A 23,719-nucleotide genomic window follows, 5' to 3' on the forward strand; every position below is an offset into this window, starting at 1 on the left:
AGCAGCTGCAATACCCGCATTATCATCACGTTGTATTGCTTCGCGCCAGATTGGAGGAACCTCCCTCATAGGATATTGGCGACTTAGCTTCATTTTACCTTTTTCTAAATCTCTCGGTGAACGAAGAGATGGATCACTCCTAAAACTTAAAATCAGTTCCATCGCTTCTTTTATATTATCGCCCACTATCATTCCTGCAGCAAACTCTTTTTGAACTTTAATTAAATCTTCCAAGTCTGATTCAACATCATCTTCTTCTATTTCCTCACGTAACAACGAGCACATCTCATCAAAGACGTACCGCTGCGTTGGTTCCTTCCACTGCATAAATGTATCTAGCACATCTCTCGTACTATATCTTCTACTCTTCGAAATCCATCTGAGAGCCGTGGAATCTAAAATTCCCCGTTCCTCAGTGCTTGGATGTTGACTCCGTCTCTGAACAGAGTCAGAAGTAGGAGTCTTAATTAAAGTTTTATAGAAAGGAGACAGCATATTAGACACAGAATCAGTGATTCTTCGACGTACAGAAAGTGGAGTCAACACACTCGCAGACGTAGAGAACACAGTAGAAGTAGGAACAGATAGCGAGGCAGTCGGAGTATCGAGAAGAAAAGTTTGTGAAGTAGTAGGTGTAAGCGAGACAGATACAGGTATAGAAGTCGGCAACCCAGGAAGAGGAGGAGCCGTAGGAACATGCACATTCACCACAGGAGGTACAGGAACTACATTCTGAGGGGCAGGAGCAGGAATACCAGGTTGTCCAGCAACCGGCAATTGAACATTCGGTACAGGTGGAGCCGTAGCACCTTGTGCATACGGTGGAGGTGACCGTAACAAATAAGACAACAGAGGATCGTTTTCGGAATCCTCTAGTATCCTAGCTGTTTTCGATGGCAAGGCAGGGTAGCACTTGTCGATCGCTAAATTATGCTCTCTAATGGCCACCTCTATAGCCTTCTCACACTCGTTATCTTGCAGCTGTTTAGTTGCTTGCTCTAGAGTTAACTCTTCTTTTTCCTTCTGTTCTTTCTTAAATTTCTTCATTTCTCTCTGTTTGGATTCCTTTCGCCAGTAACGGAAAGAATCAAACATTGCCGGCCGGGCTTTCTTCCTAAACAATTTCGCTTCTAAATTATCAAGAATCTCGGGCTCAAAACTACCATGCAGTGGCCAACTAAGGACACCGTCTTTCTTGGTGTAGCGGACCCACACCTCATTATAGGATATAGGACCCACACCATGTTTACAATATAAGTCATATAAGGGAGTCCCAATCGGAGGAACCAGACAGGAATCCTCCAATCGTGAGTCACTGTTGCAACCGAAACAAGACAACATTTTCCGACTTACCATTTTCAGTCTGGAACACAAAACAAACAAAACATGAAACAAATATGTGCACTTGAACCAAGAATTTAGGCCTACCAAAACCAAACTAATGTATCGATACCCAAACTGAACCAAATAGATTATCGTAACCAGAACAACTAGTGATAATCTTACGAAACCAAACCAAACTAAGAACCAATCAAGGATTTTTAACAACCCTCACAAAGTAACCAGCTAGCTATCACTAAATACTTAACTGAGGCACTGAAGACGTCACCAAGGAGAAACCCGTCACGTTTCGCTGTACTAAGGGCTGCACCTCGGGTCCAAGACAGGGCGACGGTCAAGGCAACGGCCCACTGCAGCCGTCCTGAACGGGAACCCTCGTGGAAGAGAACTTCGGGCCACTTTTGCGATATGCCGGGATCGATGAAGTGGGGCGCCTCCCTCGGAAATCTTCACACGAAGTTTCTCGAACTCTTCAGGCTTTTGGACCGGTACCGAATGACGTCGCCCCATGTTGGGCGCCAATTGGAGTTCTGGACTTTTTGGTTCCGTCCAGAGGTGTCAGGGAACAACACCCAAAGACCCCGGAGTTCCACCTGCCTTGGTGCGCAAATGAACAGAAACACGGGCTTCTCGATGGTGGCGTCAAAGACCAAAGGTTTATTACTGCAGGGACACAGAAGTCACAGAAACTACGCATGGGCAGTGTGTAGGAGCCTGTTCGATTTGTACATTGAGGGTTGCTCCTTATATACTAAAAATTGTGCTCCAGGCAAATATTTCACATGTTAGTACATTCCTAAACCTTTGTGTCTTAAACAATAAATATTTGGCGTTACACAGGAACTGTCGATAATATCTGATGCCAAACATCACGAAGAGGGGTTCCCACTAGTTCATCACAATCCCTTGTCAATATTGCATTCAGGACCCGGACCGCCTCATCGTAAAGTTCGTTACCTCCCCCTAATAAAGGCCCAGAAGGAAAGGAGCAGAGCCAGGTGCAGAAGATAGGAAAGCGGGATAAGAGATGTTTGTGGGTTGTAAATGGGCAAGGCTACCGGCTTCGGCCGCCTAATCATGATCGGGACAATGGACACGAGAACCAGTTCAGGTGGGCTGGCCTCGGGCAGAGGAGGCAGCCTTTGTCGAGTCATGCAGCTACAGCGGGATCTGGTTTAAGGTGCACGTGTCATGAAAGAGGTGAATCTCCGGCTAAGGCTACGTGTCCTTAATCAAAATGTAGTGATCAGAGGTTATTGCATATGTGAGGGCAAGAAACACAAAATGGCGGATATGATCTAAGATGGATGCCGTGGGTAGATCAAAAATGTGTTCATAACAGGAGTGCTCTTGCTCGTATCGTAGCGAAAACACCAGGATATGCTAAATGGATCATTTGCGGTTCGCTGATACCAATATTATGTATTTCCGACAATATTGAAAACACGGGTTCAAATCGTCACGGAACCTCAAGAGGGCTGGATTACGCCCAATGAAGAAAGACTCTGCACTTGTGGGGGTGTTCTACTTCTTTGCGGGTGAGTTGACGGCTCTGGGGCCATTGCTGGGAAGCTCTAATACCGGATAAAAGTGGTTTGGACCAAATCGGAGGCAAATTTTTTTTGCGTTTTTGCTGTCTTGCTTGCCTTTGAGGTGCTCTTTGGGGGGGTTCCGGGTGTTTGTGGGTGGGTTTTGGGGTCTGGGAGCACTGCTGGGACAGTCTAATTTTGATTGCATGTGCTTTTCAGGAAATCCGTGGTGGAAAACGGGAGTTATGACCTAGCTGCACAGTGCGTTTGGACCGAAGGCCGATAAATATTATAAGTATGAGATTTTCCTTTTTGGCTGTTTGGGGGTGTTGTGATTTTTTGCGGGTGGGTTGGCGGGTCTTGGGGAATTTCTGGGAAGGTCTAATACCGGATAGAACTGGTTTGGACAAAATCCATGATGACATTTTTGTTGCTATTTCTGACATTTCGCTCAATGTAGCGTTTTCGGGGGCCTGTTTGGGGGGCTTCCTGGTGTTTGTGGGGGGGTTTCAGGGTCTGGGAGCACTGCTGGGTACGGATACTTTTCATTGCAAGAGGTTTGAAGCAAATCCATGGTGGAAGAGGGGAGTTAGGGCCTAGCTGCAGAGCGCGCGCGGAGTGATTGTGGAAATTGCCATGAAAATGACTAAGTCCCCATTTTTGTACTTTTGCTTTTTGGCTGTTTGGGGTCTTCTACTAGTTTTCGCCTGGGTGGACGGCTCTGGGGCCATTGCTGGGAAGCTCTAATACCGGATAAAAGTGGTTTGGACCAAATCGGAGCCGAAATTAATTTTGCGTTTTTGCTGACTTGCTTGCCTTTGAGATGCTCTTTGGGGGGGTTCTGTGTGTTTGTGGGTGGGTTTTGGGGTCTGGGAGCACTGCTGGGACAGTTTAATTTTGATTGCATTTGCTTTTCAGGAAATCCGTGGTGGAAAACGGGAGTTATGACCTAGCAGCACAGCGCGTTTGGACCGAAGGCCGATAAATATTGTAAGTATGAGATTTTCCTTTTTGGGTGTTTGGTGGTGTTGTGCTTTTTTGCGTTGGGTTGGCGGGTCTTGGGGCATTGCCGGGAAGGTCTAATACTGGATAGAAGTGGTTTGGACAAAATCCATGATGAACATTTTTTTGCTATTTCTGACATTTCGCTCAATGTAGCATTTTTAGGGGCCTGTTTGGGGGGCTTCCTGGTGTTTGTGTGTGGGTTTTCGGGGTCTGGGAGCACTGCTGGGTATGGATACTTTTGATTGCAAGAGGTTTGAAGCAAATCCATGGTGGCAGAGGGGAGTTAGGACCTAGCTGCAGAGCGCGCGCAGAGTGATTTTGGAAATTGCCATGAAAATGACTAAGTCCCCATTTTTGTACTTTTGCTTTTGGCTGTTTGGGGGTCTTCTACTAGTTTTCGCATGGGTTGACGGCTCTGGGACCATTGCTGGGAAGCTCTAATACCGGATAAAAGTGGTTCGGACCAAATCGGAGGCAAATTTCTTTTGCGTTTTTGCTGACTTGCTTGCCTTTGAGGTGTTCTTTGGGGGGGTTCCAGGTGTTTGTGGGTGGATTTTGGGGTCTGGGAGCACTGCTGGGACAGTCTTATTTTGATTGCATTTGCTTTTCAGGAAATCCGTGGTGGAAAACGGGAGTTATGACCTATCTGCACAGCGTGTTTGGACCGAAGGCCGATGAATATTGTAAGTATGAGATTTTCCTTTTTCGCTGTTTGGGGGTGTTGTGCTTTTTTACGGGTGGGTTGGCGGGTCTTGAGGCATTGCTGGGAATGTCTAATACCGGATATAAGTGGTTTGGACAAAATCCAAGCTGAATTTTTTTTTGCTATTTCTGACATTTTGCTCAATGTAGCGTTTTCGGGGGCCTGTTTGGGGGGCTTCCTGGTGTTTGTGGGTGGGTTTCGGGGTCTGGGAGCACTGCTGGGTATGGATACTTTTGATTGCAAGAGGTTTGAAGCAAATCCTTGGTGGCAGAGGGGAGTTAGGGCCTAGCTGCAGAGCGCGCGCGGAGTGATTTTGGAAATTGCCATGAAAATGACTAAGTCCCCATTTTTGTACTTTTGCTTTTTGGCTGTTTGGGGGTCTTCTACTAGTTTTCGCCTGGGTTGACGGCTCTGGAGCCATTGCTGGGAAGCTCTAATACCGGATAAAAGTGGTTTGGACCAAATCGGAGGCAAAAATTCTTTGCGTTTTTGCTGACTTGCTTGCCTCTGAGGTGCTCTTTGGGAGGGTTCTGGGTGTTTGTGGGTGGTTCTGGGGTCTGGGAGCACTGCTGGGACAGTCTAATTTTGATTGCATTTGCTTTTCAGGAAATCCGTGGTGGAAAACGGGAGTTATGACCTAGCTGCACAGCGCGTTTGGACCGAAGGTCGATAAATATTGTAAGTAAGTATGAGATTTTCCTTTTTGGCTGTTTGGGGGTGTTGTGCTTTTTTGCAAGTGGGTTGGCGGGTTTTGGGGCATTGCTGGGAAGGTCTAATACCGGATAGAAGTGGTTTGGACACAATCCATGCGGAAAAGCCTTTTGTCACTTTTTGTAACTTAGAGTTCGTTAGAGTTAGCCCTAGCAGCAGGATTGCATGTGTATCGGGGTGTTCTAGATTTTTGCAACTGAGTTCTGGGGTCTTAGAGCACTCGTGGGAATGTGTAATTTTGGTTGCAAGTGATTTGAAGAAAATCCATGGTTTGAAAGGGGGGATTTGGCAGAGTTAAAGAAAGCGTTTGCCACTATTCTTAACTTAGGGATCGTTAGGGTTAGCAGTATTTGTATTGCATGTGTTTGGGTGGGGGGCTGTTTGTAGGGGGGTTTGCGAGTCTTGGAGCGATGCTGGGTATCGATACTTTTGCTTGCTTGCAAGTGGTTTGAATACAATCCACGGTGGGTAAGGGGGTATTTGGGCCTACTGTTACTTTCAAAGTACATTTTGTCACCAGTTTTCAACTAGGCCTCGTTTATTGAGATCTGATTGGGGGTCTTCTACATTTTTGCGACTGGCTTTAGTAAGGGTCCGGGTGGGAGCACTGCTGGAAAGGTCTAATTTTGTTCTAAAACACAGTTTACAGTACACCTAGCTTGAGGGAAAGATCTGCTAAATTAATTTGCCCATACTTATGTATCCTTCATAAGGAGACTCAGACAGATACGCACTTTCAAAAATATTGTACTGTCTATTAGGATACTCAAAGTGTGACTTTTTGCACTACACAGCGTACATACCTTATATTTATTTGTCAGTGGTGTTCTAATATCACTTCCTGTTTTTCCATCAATAATTACAGGCCGGGTTTCAGTCTGTGCAATGAGAAAAAAAGGATGAAGTCAGGCTTCACATTAGCGGGCCGCAATTCAGCATCCGCCAGGCAGGCAGTGGACAGGGTGTCTTCTTGTCACCAACATTGATGGACGGAGCGTCAGCTAGAATGGAGGAGTGCCGCTAATTAGAGGAATGGTTTGATGCATGCAACTTACTTACCAAATTCAACAGGACAACTACAACAACATACAGATACAGTATCCATTCTTTTCTAATGTTTTTTTAAGTAATGGTATTGCTGTGAACTTCTATGAGTGTGACTCTGCATTTCTTGGATCTCTTTCTGCTTCTAAATTGATCCCTACAGCCATTCTATAGGTTTTACTTCGGCTATTTTTTAAACCTAATTTAATGTAAGAAGTGTTTCTCTGAGTGCAGAGATAGGCAAGTGAAAACGCTGCAGCCCTGTACTGTCGCATTCTGTCATTCACGGTTGTCGAAAGTACTACTTACTTTTCAGTAACAATGCATGCAGTAGTGCATGCACTTCCTTTATGTCACTTAAAAGATTTATGGTTAGCTTTGTACCCAAATATTTCTTTATCTTCAATTATTGTTTGTCCATGCTGTGCTTTTTTTTCTTCTCTCAACAAAACTTACCCAAAAAGAAACCCCCCATTCCCATCCATTTTCCAAACCCTAACCCTCTTCCCCCGGGCTGTGTGGTTTTGATTGATGTGTGACTAAATGACAGCAATAATTCCACATATTTGCTAGGGAGGATAAGGTCATAGCAACAGGCTGGTGAAGGAATCTGAGGATATATGCAAGACTTACTCAGCTTGAGTACTATTTCTTGTAGTAGTAGCCAATGTCAAAGAAATTCAACGCAAGTACTAGTTATACTTTCAATACTTTACCATTTGTTAGGCTACATTGTGGCACTGTTCTAGTGTACTGTCACCTGCTATATTCTCTATCGTACCGTTGTAATGCTCCAGTAAGGACAAAGCAGGTTTCATTTTCTTTTTTTCCATAGGCATGCAACTGCCACTGTGTCACACCACTAGTACCACCACAATGAGGACATTTCATCCGCCCAGGATTGCCAACCTTAATCGCCATTTCCCGTGGAGCCATCCCTGGGCCTATCCCTACCTTCAAACACAAATTACAGGTAAGATAAGCGTTTGGTGGGAGGTAGTATAATGGAGTATTAGGAGATACGAGAGATTGGCGGTAGTACTACTAAAGTCCTAGGACTCTTGAATTCAGTTACTCTGTGAGAGGCGCTTAGTGTTGAAAACATTTAGCCATTTACACTTAAAGGAAGAAAATGACACAGACTTAAGTTTCAGGAAAACAAACTTTCTGTTAAACCCCCACCCACCAGACTCAAAAGCAGTAAAAAACAGGTATGCTCAGATAAAGTTTCAAAAAGTATATTTGTGTAGCCCTAACAAAATAATCTCCCGCAAGACCCTCCCTAACCCCAACGATTGTCCTTCAAAAGTCCCAAAACCAACCCAACTCCCAATTCCCAAACCCCAAAAGTCTCTAAAAAAGGGGCAAGGGACACTATGGCAGGATGCTGCTCACTTTAGCGGCCAGGGCATCTTACTCCTTGCAGAGGATGGCATGGTCGGAGCGGAGGCCCTCCACCAAGGTCTTATATGTTAGGACCTCCTGCTCCAGGTAGGACACTCTGAGGCATAAGCGGTGCTGGCGTGCCTTGCAACTCCTGGGGGGGGGCAGCTGCTGTCTTTGCTGCTCGGCGGTTGGCTTTGGTAGCCCGGCTCAGTACCGCTGGAGCACTGCACTGGCTGGCAGCCCATGGGGGCACGGAGGAGGATGCAGCTGTCCCAGTTGATGTTGTACCAGTAGACTGCGTGTCCTCCTCCTCCAGGGCCACCAGCTACAGATATTCGGAGACAGTGGCATCCAGCCTCCGTTGCCGGGCCATTAGAGCCAGCTCCTTCCTTGTTGGTTTTGTTGATTTGGAAGGAGCAACTATATGAAGAAAGAAAGACATAGTCTGTAACCCATGCTCTTTAAGATTAACACAAAATGATTGAGCAGAAAGTTGTGTCACAGTACAACAAGCAACTTGAAAGCACAGTACATAACTATTGAGGCCAGTATCTATCTAACCTCCCACTTCTTCATCCTTGCTCTAACATTAGTGGGAGTTTAAGGAACAAATTCTACGAGCACTATGGACTTCCATTACAGTCGACTATGACAGTACACTAGTCTTATTCTTCTTCTTCTCTCTTGTTTAGGAAAATTGGTACGTTATCTTATGCAAGCCGGCATAATGCCAGCGCAGTGAACTTGCACCCGAGAAAAACAGACGCACCCCATGATGAGTGAGACAGACTTGCGTTACTGTACAGCTCCAGTACATGCAGGTGGTGAAGCTCTTACTTTTCTATTACGGGTGGCACTGAGAATACTCTGTTGAAAGGGCTACTTCTTAATTAATTTAACTTTCACCCTACAGTGCAAATGAGTACTAGAAAAGGAAAATGAGGAAGCTAAATAATCTGATTATCTATCACTTCACATGGGATGTATTTGATTACATATGGGATGACTTTAGGTGCTTTGCTTTTTATTGAGTGAACAGTGATACACCCACACATGAATGTCGTACTACTACTAAACTAAACTTATTAAGAGAGGTAGGGAGTGTCCACCGTAATAACCGGATATATGCTGTCCTTGCAGTTGCACTACAAACTACTGCTACTATTCATGGTAGTATTTGGACAAAATTACAACTTCTTTTCCTTGCCTTTCCTACACTGGAACGGACGTGCAGGTGCGGTGGTACATGCTCTTCAAAGTAACACTTAATTCATCCTGTGACCGTCTACTCTCTCTAGATACACATATGCTATCCAAGAGTCAAATAGTACCATGATCCAGGCATCCATCCATTCAAAGTATATGCACACATACAGTTTCTGTTTCACCCACCCAGGCTGTTCTCCTTCCACCCATCTTTGCTTCATCATTCACCCAGCCATGCACCATACCATATTCTTTCCTTCCCAGCCACCTCGGGGACCAAGCAAACACATATTATTCTTCTTTGCCAGTCATCATTAAATTTCTCGTCCTACCACACTTACTTACACCCTTCTTTCACTTTTCGTTCATCCCATCCATCAAGTTCATCTCAGATCTGATTGGGATTCTTCTCGTCAAAAACTTCCTAGCTAAGTCGAAGTACATTTAGAGGAGGCTACTACCAGGTTGATTTATAATACACCCGTGCAGAATGCACACTCTGCAGTCTTCAATCTCAATAAGTAAGGAATATATAGCTTACCTCTGCCTGCCACCACCGTGTGAACCCTCACAGGCACATTGGTGTTGTCCGGCACTTGCATCGCCGCCTCCTCCCCAGAATTGTTCTCCTCATCCAGCACCACCACCTCCGCGCTGGCCCTCCCACCAGATGTTCCACCTACAAAGTACATTTAAGAATGTTAGAATACACCACTCACTACTATATAATATTTGGTCTAGGAATAAAGAAATGTGAAAAAAACAGAAAACAATGTAATAATTTGTGACTGTCTACTCTAAAGTTAAAATGTCCCTTTTTCCAGGGAAGGCTGTTGTCCTGCTGCACTTTTTGGCACAACTGATGAATGCTTGCTTTTTATTTTTAACACGCACAACTTTTTCTCCTAACAGACAGAAGCTTGACTTCTAAGAACACAAGCAAGATCAAGTTCAAACCAGGTGAGAGCTCGGCTCGTCCAAAAGAAATGTGTTCAATTAATCGTCAGCACTAAGCACTTTTCCATTTTCAGTTAAACGTTTAGTTTTATGACAAACTTGATTTTAATAAATGTGTTTACTTTTAATAAAGCTTTTAAACTTAAATAGACTCTGTGGTTGTTGGTCCTCCAGACTAGAGTGGCTGAGCTAAAGGTTTTGCAATTTTTGCAAGCATGAGTCCGTGCCTCTGACACTTCTTGACTCTGACTCCGTACTCTTGTCCTGCGTTGGATAATCATCATTGGGGATCAATCATCGTTGACTTTGGGAGCTAAATGACTCTGCCACACTATCTAGTCAGTAAGGAGATTGGGGGTTCAACTACAAAGTCTGTTATCACTGAGGTATGTGGAAAGTCTAACAGCGCCTATTATAATTGATAAGCTAAGCAACGCATTATTTAGTGTCCATAGTTCTGTTTGTGCAGATTTGTCCCTGCAACAGTAGTAGAAAGGATTGTCCTCCTATCCAAACCAAAAGTAAAGTAGTATCCTATTCTTTCTTGGTGATCATTCACCTTTTTATTGTTGGCAATTGTCAAAGCATAAACATTTAGAAGACTTGAAAAGACATTTATGGACAATCCCAGAGGACTGCACTCAGTGCATAGAGCTTTTACTGACTAGAATGGGAGTCCAATGGAATTGCCAAATGTGCAATCTTAGTTAGCTACACAGACAGACTAATAAGAATAATCTAGTAATACCACAGGTAGTCATAGTCGAGGCAGGATAAGAATTTAGATACAGTCTACAAGAAGATCAAAGACGATTTAGAAAAAATCAAATGAGGAACGCTAGGAAAAAATAGGTACTCTATATTAAAATTAAAACTTACCGGGGCCAGCAAAGGAGCCCTCGCCTGCCCGATCCTGGCCTGCATCCTGTTGAACAGCAGCCTCCTCCTCCTGTGTCCTCTTGCCCCTGGGGTGAGCTGATGTACAACATGAAAGAAAGAAAGGCCAAGAAAACATGGATGATATTTGTCAACCAAATCAAACATTTCAAAAGAACAATAACAAAATATTTTGGCGAAATAGCAAATAGACAACTATTCCACGGGATATATTGACCGATCTCATGTGGTCTACTACGTTATTAGTATTGCTTGATTTGCAGACCGTCGACTTGGAAAGTTTTTATGTAACTCACTAAACAAACTACTAAAAATGTTCGCCTAGGACTGGCAGGCAGCAGTCCGCAGCACGCGAAGTGACAGAGTCCATCGTGATTGCAGATCAGCGACAACACAAAAAAGTTTCCTACTACATTAACCAGTCATTAAAATACTCAAACTATCAATCCACCACCACTATTTCTTTTTATCGCCATGTGTACAAAGGAAGGACTGGACTTGAGTCTGTAGGGGCTGATTTAGAAGCCCCTTGCGGCTCTTTTGCTCCATTGTTGCGTGACTTTTGTGACGCAGCGGCAGAACAAAAGAGGCGCCATGGTGCTGCTTATATTAACAACGTGACGCATATGGGAGATGCATCACGTTGTAAAGCCCTGCGCCATCAGGGGGCGTTCTGGCGCAAGGGAGGGCGTTCCTGCGCAGGAACGCATCCTAAAAGTGGCTGAGGGAAATCTACAAGATTTCAATCAGTTACTTTGAGGACAATGATGCGTGACTCAAACCCTGCGCCTGCTTGAAGCAGACGTACGGCTTGACGCAGCATTGGGGAGATAGGGCACCCCAGAGCATTGCTGGAGCTTCGCCATCATTGCGTCGCAACTCCAGCAATGCGCCGCCTTTACGACACAGATGCGTAACGCTTTGGTGACGTTTTGGGCCCATGGTGCGCCGCATTGTAAATACGGCGCACCATGGGTGGTGGTGGCGTGGCACACAATTACTGGCGCATCCCTGCTACTTTGCAGGGATGCGCCGGTAATTAAAAATCTGACCCTAAGTGTCTAGCATTACGCAGTTCTTTAAACTACACTCATACATAATTTCACAGGCCAATGAAATGAACACAAAATCGAAAACAAATTTGCATAGTAGCAACGCTACTGAGAAGGAGAGCAGTGCACCTGAAATGCACAGAACATTTTGAAATATAATTTACCTACAATGTAATCAGCAGCATTATTGCTCTTGGTAAAAAACTAAAATTTGCAATATAATAACACACAGAGCAGGAGAAAACAGAGTAGTAAATAAATAGCTACTACTACTCACCAAGCCCGGGGATGTCAAGGTCGAGCAGGTCGAGCAGATCGCGTTCCTGGTCCAGGAGATCCGTCCAACGGTGGGTGGCCTGGTTGTAGGTGCGCCTAACCCGAGAGTGTTGGTACATGGCCCGGCACACCTTCTCCCACCGCTTCCGGCGCTCCTGGATCCCGTACCCGCGAGCGATCTTGCCGCCTGCCATGATGGTCCTAGGGAGGCGGCGCTGAACATAAAAAATTAGTGCGGCCACCTCCTCCGGGCCGAAGATCTCCCGGGGTGCGACCTGCTCCCCCCTCAAACGCCCGCATAGGAGCCGGGCACGGGGTGCGGGACCCTTCCCCTTCTCGGGATGCTTCCCGGCTCCCTTTATCATGGTCTGGGCAGAAAGGAAGCTAAATAATAAAGAAAATAGAATAGGGAAGAAGAAAAGAAAAGAGTTTAAAAAAAGTAGTTTAAAATTAACCAAAAGTAGCAGAAAACACAAAAATATAGAGCTAGAAAAATAGAGGGATAGATAATAAGTAAACTAGATTAAAAAAAACTTCAAACAAGCAAAGGATGGCAGAGATTCAGCGAGGATAGAAAAAGCATGCCCAGAACCATAGCAATGAATGAGAAACAAGATGGCCACGCCCGTTCACGACCGCGTGGGTAGGTTCGCGCAAGATTTTCCTCGTGAACACACGCAAAATTGTACTAGCGAGCCGCACACTTTGCGAGATTACACATCGTGCCCGGAAACGGAAATACTTCATGCAAACAAGATGGCCGTGGCCGTGAACGACCGTGAGGGTAACTTCGGGCCGTTGCGCTACAAGCGGCTCGCTAAAACGGACAAAACCTTGCAAACTAACACGCCACAAAAAAACAAATCGCATATTCGCACAAATTCGCGGCTTCCGAATTCGATCTAGCGCAAGTTCGCACCCCGGGAATCCCGCCAAATTGCAGACAGACGAGTTTTGCAAAACTGAAAGCACTCAGCAGGTGCAAAGTTCAAACTCATCATTAGTAACCATTCCCTGTAGTGCTTCCTGACTGGAGCCCCTCCAGAGTTCAGTTGTTAGTTGCAACAATTGTATGACCCTGCTCTGACCCTCACAGCAGGCTCATAGAATAGCTACAAGTAGGCCACAAAGGTCCTGGAAAAAAATTGCACTGCAACAGAAAGCAAATTGCAGATAAGGAAGCAGGTGCCAGACTGGAATTTTAAAACAGTGACACATTAATAAATCAACCCCAAATTAATTCATGTCAGTTGAAGCAGGGCAGGTGTGCTTGCTTTTCCCCCCATAATCTATAGTGATGAACCAGAGGGTGGCATTGATGTACCAGAGGGTGGCATGGGTGAAACAGAGGGTGGCAGTGTTGAAACAGAGGGTGCTGTGAACCTGTGATGATGAACCAGACGTAGAAACAACATAGTCGCGACCGTTGCGTGCCGACAAGTAAGTTCGCAATTGCGAACTGGTACAAAACCCTCGCAAACTGGCAGAAACCCTTGCGAACACACAAATAAAATCTGCAAATTCACTAGAATTCGCAGATTTTGCAGATTGCGAGTTCGCTAATAAACAAATTCCCGAACGCCAGATTCGCAAAATTCGCCCATGCTTAGTCCTAAAGGAACATTTTCCAAAGTGTCATTACACAACAACAATTAATGCAATTCAAGAGCACAAAACACACAGGAATTTCCTATTTGAAAATATCAGTATATTTATATAGCAAGAATAAAAAGGAGTACAAAAATTCAGTCAAAAAACCAGACAGGAACTCTTGCAAAAAAATCCTAAAAAAGAAAACACCAGAGTGGTGGTGATATCTAAATATTGTACGAAAAGTAAAGCATACCGGAATATCATTAAGAAACACTGGTCCATTTTAGCACAAGAAAAAGATTTCAATAATATCTTCAAAGAAGAACCAATCTTTGCATATCAAAAAGCCAGCTACTTGGGAGAAATTTTGAAGTTCAAAACTGAGCAAAACATAAACCCATACAATGGAACAGTTCCATGCTACAACTGTAGCAACAGCAATAACGCCATGAGGGGAGCTACAATAATTCATCCAAGAAAAGGTCAAACCATAAATCTGAGGGTATTGGCCACATGCAACACTATGAATGTGATGTATTTATTAAAATGTCCTTGTGGACAGGGCTATGTTTCAAAAACTGAACTGACGATTAAGACCAGAATGAATTAATACAAATCCAACATACGAAATAAATCGTTGAAATCTACTGTAGCGTGTCACTTCATAGAGGAATCACACAGCACAAGCTAACTCTGATCCACTATTCTGGAGATAATACCCAAAACTAAAGGAAAAGATAACAACAAACATTTTTTGCAAAGAGAGAACCATTGGATACACAGACTTGAAACTCTAAAACCGTTCAGGATGAACGATAGAGTGGAATATAGTTGTTATCTGTAAAAATGGCATCCTTGTAAATCTTGTAAATATTGTATATTTTTTCTCTGCAGTATCTCCCAAAAAATTAACCCACTTTGAAATCTTAGATAGTCCAACGCAGGATAACCCATTAATATGTCCCTTCAGACTCTATTGCGTTTATTTTACTAAGTACTTTTGCATATAGTCATGCACTGAGCACTAGTTTGTTGCCCACTCCAATATGGCACCCGTATTTGGAGATTGAATAGTCCTTTCACAATGTCAGTCACTTGATTCACCACATTGCTGTTGACTTCCGCATTTAAAAGCTTTTTCACCAGCACCCCAGTTCAAACACACAGACAGAGGAACCAACTACGTTACCTGCACTAGAAAGTAATCGCACCCTTTAACCGGGCTATACAACGTTACTTGTACGAGTAAGTCACCGCACCCTTTAATGGGGCTACACAAACAGGCGTGTTCGGTAATGCGCGAACATTGAGTTCTTCTTTTAGCACACACGGCATAAATATTTGGTTTAAGAATGCGCGTTCCTAATTAGTTAAGATAGCACGAGCACTCTCGCCGCACTACTTACAAAAGCGTTTATTTAAAGGTGACGGCACTGCCATTATGCATGTTCCGACAGGCACAAACGATTCCCCTGCCCATAATTCACCTCTGTTAACTATTTGAATCCCACATTTCATCATTATTTTTCCATGGGGTAGGTTTTTGATTATGTTGCTACTGAATCGATACACAGATTACCGAGGACTTCATAAGTCCACACGTTTTTTTTAAAATGTAGGATTTCACATAGTCACAATTGTTAGGAAATTACAATCTAGGCAGATCCTCGTGTATTGAAGCTATATATTTACTTGTAGATACATGTTCCCTGATGAAGGCTTTTTAAGGCCGAAATGCATTGGATTATGATACAACATGTGTTTTGAGTGCAAATTAACTCGCACAACAGAAAGAAAAATAATGCAATATAACCATCTAAATTGGCACAGTCTTTTTTAAACCTTTCACAACAAACTACGGATTAGTCGGAGAAACCCTAGCTTGGGACACTGCTGTGACTAGGGGACGTTCCCATTAGGGGCACACTGTCACCTTTGATTTATTTGTAATAGATGTCTGTCATGAATCATTGGATGAATTTGATATTTCCTCTTTCATGACCGATTGCTAATTTGTTTATGTGTTTGTACTCCTTTTTATTCTTGCTATATAAATATACTGATATTTTCAAATGAATAGGATATTCCAGTGTGTTTTGTGCTTTTGAATTGCATTAATTGTTGTCGTCAAATGACACTTTGGTAAATGTTCCTTTAGGACTCACGGCTAGAGTAATTTCAAATTAACACAATTTTTCTGTAAACAAAACCCCTTGTAGGCACTCTGTACCTTTCATTGTTTAATTGCCCAAGCCTCCAAGGGTTTATTGGGTCTCCCATTTTATATACTTTCCATAGTGTGGGTTGCGGCTGCGGTATAGATGCTGGTTGCTGTAGGTCTTAAGGTTCTCGAAAAGATGGAAGGAGATGAAATTGATGGTATTCTATGAATTTGAGCATGTTGAATAGAAGCAACCTGCATTTCCTCTGTGCCACTCTCCACATGGACAGGAACTGATTCATCTTGCTAGCGTTCAAAGCTTTTGACATCCTACCTTTTTCTTTGTGCTCAATGGAGGGACTCGAGGGGCCAATCCATATCACAATCTTATGATGGGGGGCTTGAAGAAGATGGGAGAGTGTTACTTTTTCTCTTGGGAGGAGATAGTGAAGCTGATGTGTTGAGTGGAAGACCAATCCCAACATTGCACTCCTTTGTAGCAAACTCAGCTTCCTGTTTTTCATCTACCTCCAGAAGCTCAAGTGCAACAGACTCAAGTTGCTGTTGAGTTTGCTGGGAAAAAGGTTTGAATTTCTGCTGGGACAATTAGATTTCAAATTCTCTGCTGTCAGTCATGGCAGCTGTCATTGAAGCACAAAAAGATACATTTATTGATTTTAGTGATGGTGGGGGTGCCATTGTTGATCCAGGGGTGAGTTTACCCCCTAGGTAGGGTCCAATAGGTATTCTGTGTTGCTGGAGAATGAATGAGGGCTTGATACCAGCAGTGGTACTAGTAGCAGACTTCTTCTCATTAAGTATGGGAGAAATTTGCAAATTCGAGGTACGCAAATTCGTGCGAAAGCAAATTCACGGTCCGTAAAATCCACGAATTTGTGGATTTTTTTATTTTTGCGTGTTCGCGGGGCGCTTTGCGTGTTCGCTGGGTTTTTTTCAGCGGGCTGACTGGGACGTTACCCATGCGGTCGAACATGGGTGCGGCCATCTTGTTTTTAGTGTTTGCGTTGGGTATTTCCGTTTCCGGGTGCTAGTTGCATGCTCGCGTTGGGCATTTCTTATGTGCATGGAGCAATTACGTCATCGAGTCCATTTTTGCTTGCTCACGGGGGAAATATCGCGCAAACTTACCCACGCGGTCCCAATGGGTGCGGCCATCTTGTTTTTCATTCATTGCTATGGATCTGGGCATGCTTTTTCTATCCTGCTTCAATCTTTGCAATCCTTTGTTTGTTTGAACTTTTTTTTATCTTTTTTACTCATTATCTATCCCTCTCTTTTTCTACATCTATATTTTGTGTTTTTTTCTACTTTTAGTTACTTTAAAACTACATTTATTAAATCTTTTCTTGTATTTACTTTTTCCCTATTCTCTTTCCTATTTATTTCCATTCCTGTCCAGGACCACGGCAAAGGGAGCCGGGAAGAACAAAGGGAAGGGTCCCGCACCCAGTACCTGGCTCCCTTGAGGGCAATTAAGGGGGAGGATGTCTTGGCCCGGGAGATTTTCAGTGCGGTGGAGGTGGCCGCACTTATCTTTTATGTTCAGCGCTACCTCCCAAAGACCTTTGCAGCAGTCCCGGTGCAGGGTATGGCCTCTGGAAGCGTCACCAGCTCTGGGATAAGGTGTGCCGGGCCATGTTTAGGGAGTCGGGGGTCCGGCGCACCTACCATCAGGCGACGCACCAGTGGGCCCACCTCCTTGACCGGGAGGAGGACCTGCTTGACCTGCTAGGCATGGAGATCCCTGGGCTTGGCGAGTAGCTATTTAATACCTACTTTGTTTTCTTCTGCTCTGTGTTATTATATTGCTAATATATGTTTTTCCTGAAGAGCAAGAATGCTGCCGATTTGATTACATTGCAGGTAAATTAATGTTTAACTTAATAGCTTCTGTGATTGCAGGTGCTCGCCTGCTCAGTGGCATTGATACTATGCTTACTTGTTTGCAACTTTGTGCTCATTTGACCTGATTATGTATGAGTGTAGTACTTTACAGAACTGCGTAATGCTAGAGAGACTAGAGACTCAAGTCTAGTCCTTCCTTTGTACTTCTGTTGCCACTAAGAACAAGAGATAGTGGTGGATTGATAGGTTGAGAATATTATGACTTGTTATTAGTAGTAGGATATTTTTTAGTGGTCTGCAATCATGATGAAGGACTGTGTCTGTCACGTCACATGCTGCTGAGTGCTGGCAGTCATAGTAGAACCTTTTTGTTGTTGGTTTAGTTAGTGATTTACATAACTTTTCAAGTAGACGGTCTGCAAATCCAGCAATACTGTACTATCCTACTAGTTGACCAGATCAGATAGGTCAATACATGTAGTGCAATTGTTGGTAATTTGTTTCCCCGAGATAATTTTAGATTGTGGTCAAAGAAATCAAATATTTTAAAAAAAACAATTATCCATGTTTGTGTTTATTTCATGTTCATCAGCAACTCCCAGGCGCAAGAGGACGACAGCGACGCCGGTGGAACAAGGTGGGCAGGATCTGTCCTCTGCGGTCTCTTCTGCTGGCCCCGGTCAGTTGTTCTGTTGTTAATATTAATATTTATACTTCCCTTACATTTACAGCACCTATTCATTTCAAACTTTTTCCTAATTCTATTTTTTACAAAATAGTCTTTAATCTTCTTGTAGACTGTTTCTACATTCTTATCCTGCCTCTACTATCACTCTCTGTGCTATTGCTATTTCCAATTATTATGAGTCTGTCTGTGTAGGTAGCTAAGCTTGCTCAGTCGGCAAACGGTGTTAAACAAAACTCTGATTCAGCAATAGCTCTAGGCACTGAGTGCAGTCCTCTGGAATGCCCTTGCTGTCTATTTCAGTCTTCTTAATGTAAGTTCTTTGACAATTTCCAACAACAAAATGTCAATGTGTCCACCAAGAATAAGCTAGTAGTTGGCTTTTTTGATTTGATAGGAGCACATACCATACCGCTAGTGTTTCAGGGACTATTCTGCACGTACAGAAGTGTGGACAAGAGAAATAGGGTATTGTTGATGATAGGTGCAGTTCGACTTTCCACATACCTCAGTCTGAACAGAAGTTGAACCCCCAATCACCTGGCCGACTATCTAGTGTGTCTGACCAATGATTACACAACCCAGAAGAACAGAAGAAGACTACCGCCGAGACCTGACCTATCAGAGTCACGGAAGCATGCCTGCAAAGTGCAGTAGTGCAAACCCTTCCGCTCACTCACTCGTTAACAAAAACCACACAGTGTTCTTTAGTTTTAAAGTTTTATTTTCAAATAAGAAATAAAAAAACAATTTCTTTATTTTTAATAGCGCAGTATTCCAAGTGAGCAGTGGTGAATCTTTACGTTAAAGTTTAAACACCCTTCCCTAGAATCAATATACTTCAACTTAACACATCTAATTATTAGAATAACTGTGCGGGAGCCCTCACCTTGTTTGATCTTCAAGTACTGGTGGTGATGAGGACAGGAGTAGGTGGTGAATTGAAAAGCTCTTGTTGGCAGATGGGTACCGGAATCTTCTATCTGTAATTAGAAAAATGGTGCCCGTTAAAAAGCAAGCATTCATCAGTTGTGCCAAAAAGTGCAGCATGTAATGGCTAAGCATATAAAAGGTTAACACCCTCCCCAAAATCGTCACTTTTTTTTATTCCCAATAATTAAAAATAGGTTATTTATTATCATTTTCTTCCATTACGAGACGAAATAAGGGGTGGTGTATGGCATCTGAAAATATGACATGTTTTTTCTAGGCGTCATCACAACATCGGATGCGGCACCTCCCACCACCAGTGCCGGGCCCAGCAGTGCGGAGGCGCCCACTACTCCAGGGGGTGATGCGGCGGCCCCACAAGTGCCACCAGGAGGAGCTTTGGGGGATGGCTCAGCAGCGGCGGACAGTGGTAAGTTATTATACCCTTTACATATTGACATTTTAGAGTAGGCTCGCAAAGGAGTATATGATGTACTGTACAGTAGACAGTACACTAGTACAAGTACACTGTACTGTTAAGAACAGTTAGTAATTTTAAACTACATTTTTGCCAATCACAGAGAAAAAAGTCACCCTTAACTTAGCAATAGCATTAGCGGCAGAAGTTCTTGAGTAAGCAATGGCCCCCTCTATTTGACTTCAACTCAGCTGGGAAACTTTTATCGTGAAGCCAAGTCATATCAGATGAACTTGAGTGATGTGATGAACGAAAAGGGAAAGAAGGGTGAAAGGAAGGAGGAGCGAGTCGTAACATTTATGACTTTAAAGAATGATACGTGTTTTTGAATGCAGGCAGAGGTGGCTGATCGGAAGGAATCAGATGCATGGCTGCTTGAATCAAGGATGGTTGGAGGAGAAAGAAAAGATGACTGCCTGTGTGGGTGAATCAGAAAATGCATGTGTGGTGTGCATTGCAATATATCATTTGGGTGAAACTCAAATGCAAGTCAAGACGGTGGTTTACCAAAGGGTGTTAGTTGGTTGTTGGGAAAAAGTAAAGTTGGTACAGTTGAGACATTAAGAAGAATGATAGACGTTTACTTTGGAAGCTTGGATGGTATCTTCTTCCTCATAGATAGCAGAGGTGTATGTAGAGCAGACGCTCAGTGGATGAAGAGTGTTACTTTGAACAGCATGTCCGTGCCAGAGTAGCAAAGCAGAGGAAATCCAAATACTAGAAGTTGTGATTGTTCAGAAATACTCCCTTGACTAACTGTACAGTATTTTTCTTTGCAAGCACAGCATATATTGTGTACGTATTGTATAGTTGACATAATATCTAGTCAAGTCCCTTCCTCCGCCAATTATGGGTACCACACTCACTCCCTATGTTAATAATTTTCCTTCAGCTGTGTCATGGGTGGACTATCGCTGTTGTTCACCCAATCTATCAAAACAAAGCACCTAAAGTCAACCATCATATAAGCAAAGATCATGTGATCGGCAGGATATTTGATCAGAAATGAATAATCTTCATTTTCCTTTTGTAGTAGTCACGTGCTGGGGGGCAGTACGAAATATAAATTACATTGAGCAGTAGCCCTTGATGTAACCGAGTATGGCCAGTGCCCCCCTATAGAAAGGTAAGAGCTTCCCTATCCCTACCTGCATGTACTGCTTAAAGTAATGCGAGTCTGCGTCATCATGGCTTGTGTCTGTTTTTCTTGAGTGAGCTGGCATTATGCCGGCTACCACAAGTTCATGTACAAGTAATTTCTTTCGCAAAACAAGAGACAATAAGAAGAAGACAGGTGTACTCTCTGACTCTCTGACTATGTAGTGAGTCCATAGTGCTGCTGGTAGAATTCCTGAAACTTCCACTAATGTTACAGGCTTACAAAGATGGCAGACAGAAACATGCCAAAATGTTATACTGTGCTTGCAAGTTGCTAGTGTTACTGTGAGACAACTTTCTGTTGAATTATTTTGTGTTAATATTAAAGAGTATAGGTTACAGTATTTTTCTTTCTTTCTTCATATAGATGCTCACCAGGAAGGAGATGGCTGTCTGGGCCAGGGCCCAGAAGCTGGAGGCTATTTGTGGTGAATATCGGTGGCTGTGGGCTCGGGAGCAGGAGGAGGAGGCGGCAACAACTGCATTCTCCTCCAGTGCCCCCGGTTCTACCAGCCAGCAGCCTCCAGCAGCAAGTAAAACACCAGCTGCCCCCCCCCAGAGCTTGGATGGCACGTCAGCGCCGCCTCCGCAGGAAAGTGGACTCCCTGGAGCGCATGGTAGAGAAGCTCCAGCGCCAGTTCCGGAACCCCCGCAGAGAGATGCTGGACCACCTGTCCACAGGACACCGCCGGAAGAAGTGACTGTCCCTTATCCCTTTTTTAAAGACTGTTGGGGGGGGGAATTGGGTGTTAGGGATTCAAAGGGAGTTTTGAAGGACATTTGGACATTGGTTGGGGTTAGGAAGGGGGGTGAGTTGGGTCTTTTTTTAAAAGTTTAATTTTGTTAGGGAAAATATATTTATTTATTTTACATACTTAAACATAGTATACGCGTTCATATTATTTTGGGTGGTGGTGGGCGGGGGTTACTGTACGTTTGGTTTCCTCAAACTTACCGGCATGAATTATCTAAACGTCCAAAAATGTACAAAAGTGCAACTAACAGAGTTAGTGAATTCAATTACCCTACTAGTACTTTACTAGTACTACTGTCAGTCTCTCCTCTCCTCCAAGTCCTAGCCCATTATTATACCTCCCCAAAATTCTTATCTTACCTGTGATTCGTGTTTGAGAATAGGGCTAGGCACAGGACTGGCTGCATGGCAAATGGTGATTAAGGTTGGGTATGGAATCCTGGATGGATCAAATGTCATTGTTGTGCTGGTAGTAGTAGGGTACACACTAGCAGTAGCAGCATATGAAAAAAAGGAAATTAAACATTGAGTGGCCTGAGCGTATTATTAGAACAGTATGATAGATAGTACGGTAGACAACAGTGCCATAAATTGTAGCCTAAGCAGTGCTAAAGTATTCAAAATATAAGTACTAGTTGCGTGGAGTATGGCTACTATAAGAAATAGTATTGAAGGCGAAGGACACAGCAGCGTAAGCATTAAGCATTCGATTTGTCAAGGAGTAGGTCAGCTAACAGAGAAGAACTTCTGTCACCTAAGTCGGTGTCCTCTTCTTCCTGCGTGCATTCACGTATTTTGTAATCTGGTGGTATGAAGTGCTGATTCAAGTGCTGATTAATCTTGATCATTGTTAACCTCTCAACATTTTGGGGCAAGAGGCGGGTCTTTTTTGAAGTTACAATGGCACCAGCAGCATGAAAACACGTTCAGAAGACACGCTTGCGAGTGGGCAAGACAAATAATTTAGAGCCAGGTTGGTGATCAGTGGCCATTGACCACTTTTCCCATACCAATACACCAATGGGTTCTGATTAAAGAAGACCTCTGTTGGGTCATCCAGATAGGCCTGCACCATCCACTCAAGGGTATGCAGGGGTGCTCCACTTTGCGTACCATCTGTGCCTCTGCATCACTGGAACGAGAAAACCCTTGATGAGTTATCCAATCCGCTCCCGACAATATTGTGGCTGGGCCTGGTGCAGGTGAGGATGATGATACGATTGCTGGTGTCGGTAACGGCTGTGAGGGAAAGTGACTGCCTTCGGCGACAGAAGTGGACCTTGATGCCGGATGGCTTGCTGATTCAGTAAAACTCCTACCAGTTCCTTCAATTTCCTGCCGCTCTTTTTTTAACTGAGTGGCTGGCAAAGCTAGCCAATGTTTGTACTTTGAAACAGCTGCTTCATTAAAAGGAATGAATGCTTTGCTGGCCACTGCCTTTTTGTACCGTGGATCCAGAATAGTGGCACAAATGTAATAATGTTCTGTTTGTATTTTTTTAAGCCTTTCATTGTCAACTAGGCGGGTTAATAGGCTAACAGCCAACTGATATGCGTCTTGCTTCTCAGTATCACCTTTGAACGTTGAAGACACCGCCTTCAGTTGGTACTCTAGCATACGCAACAATGGGGTAGCTTTGCCCAAAGTACAGTCCTCCCTGCTGACTTCACGCGTGAAGACCTCAAAAGGATGAAGCATGTCTGTCAGGCTTTTAACTAGCTTCCATTCCTCCAAATCTAGCCTCATGTCTTTCATAGTAGAACCCAGTGCAAAGACATACTCATTTATTACCTAGCACTGCTCAGACAGACGCTCAAGCATGTAGAAGATTGAGTTCCAACGTGTTACCACCTCCTGGATGAGTCCTCTGACTGGCAGTGTATGGTCATGTTGCATGTTCCTCAGCTGCTTCCGGGCCTTAAAAGAATGGCTGAAATGAGTGCAGATTCTTCGGCAGGTGGTCAGTAACTTGCTGACTGTGTTTTCT

Source organism: Lissotriton vulgaris, chromosome 4_1 (genome assembly GCF_964263255.1).
Source record: "Lissotriton vulgaris chromosome 4_1, aLisVul1.2, whole genome shotgun sequence".
NCBI lineage: Eukaryota > Metazoa > Chordata > Amphibia > Caudata > Salamandridae > Lissotriton > Lissotriton vulgaris.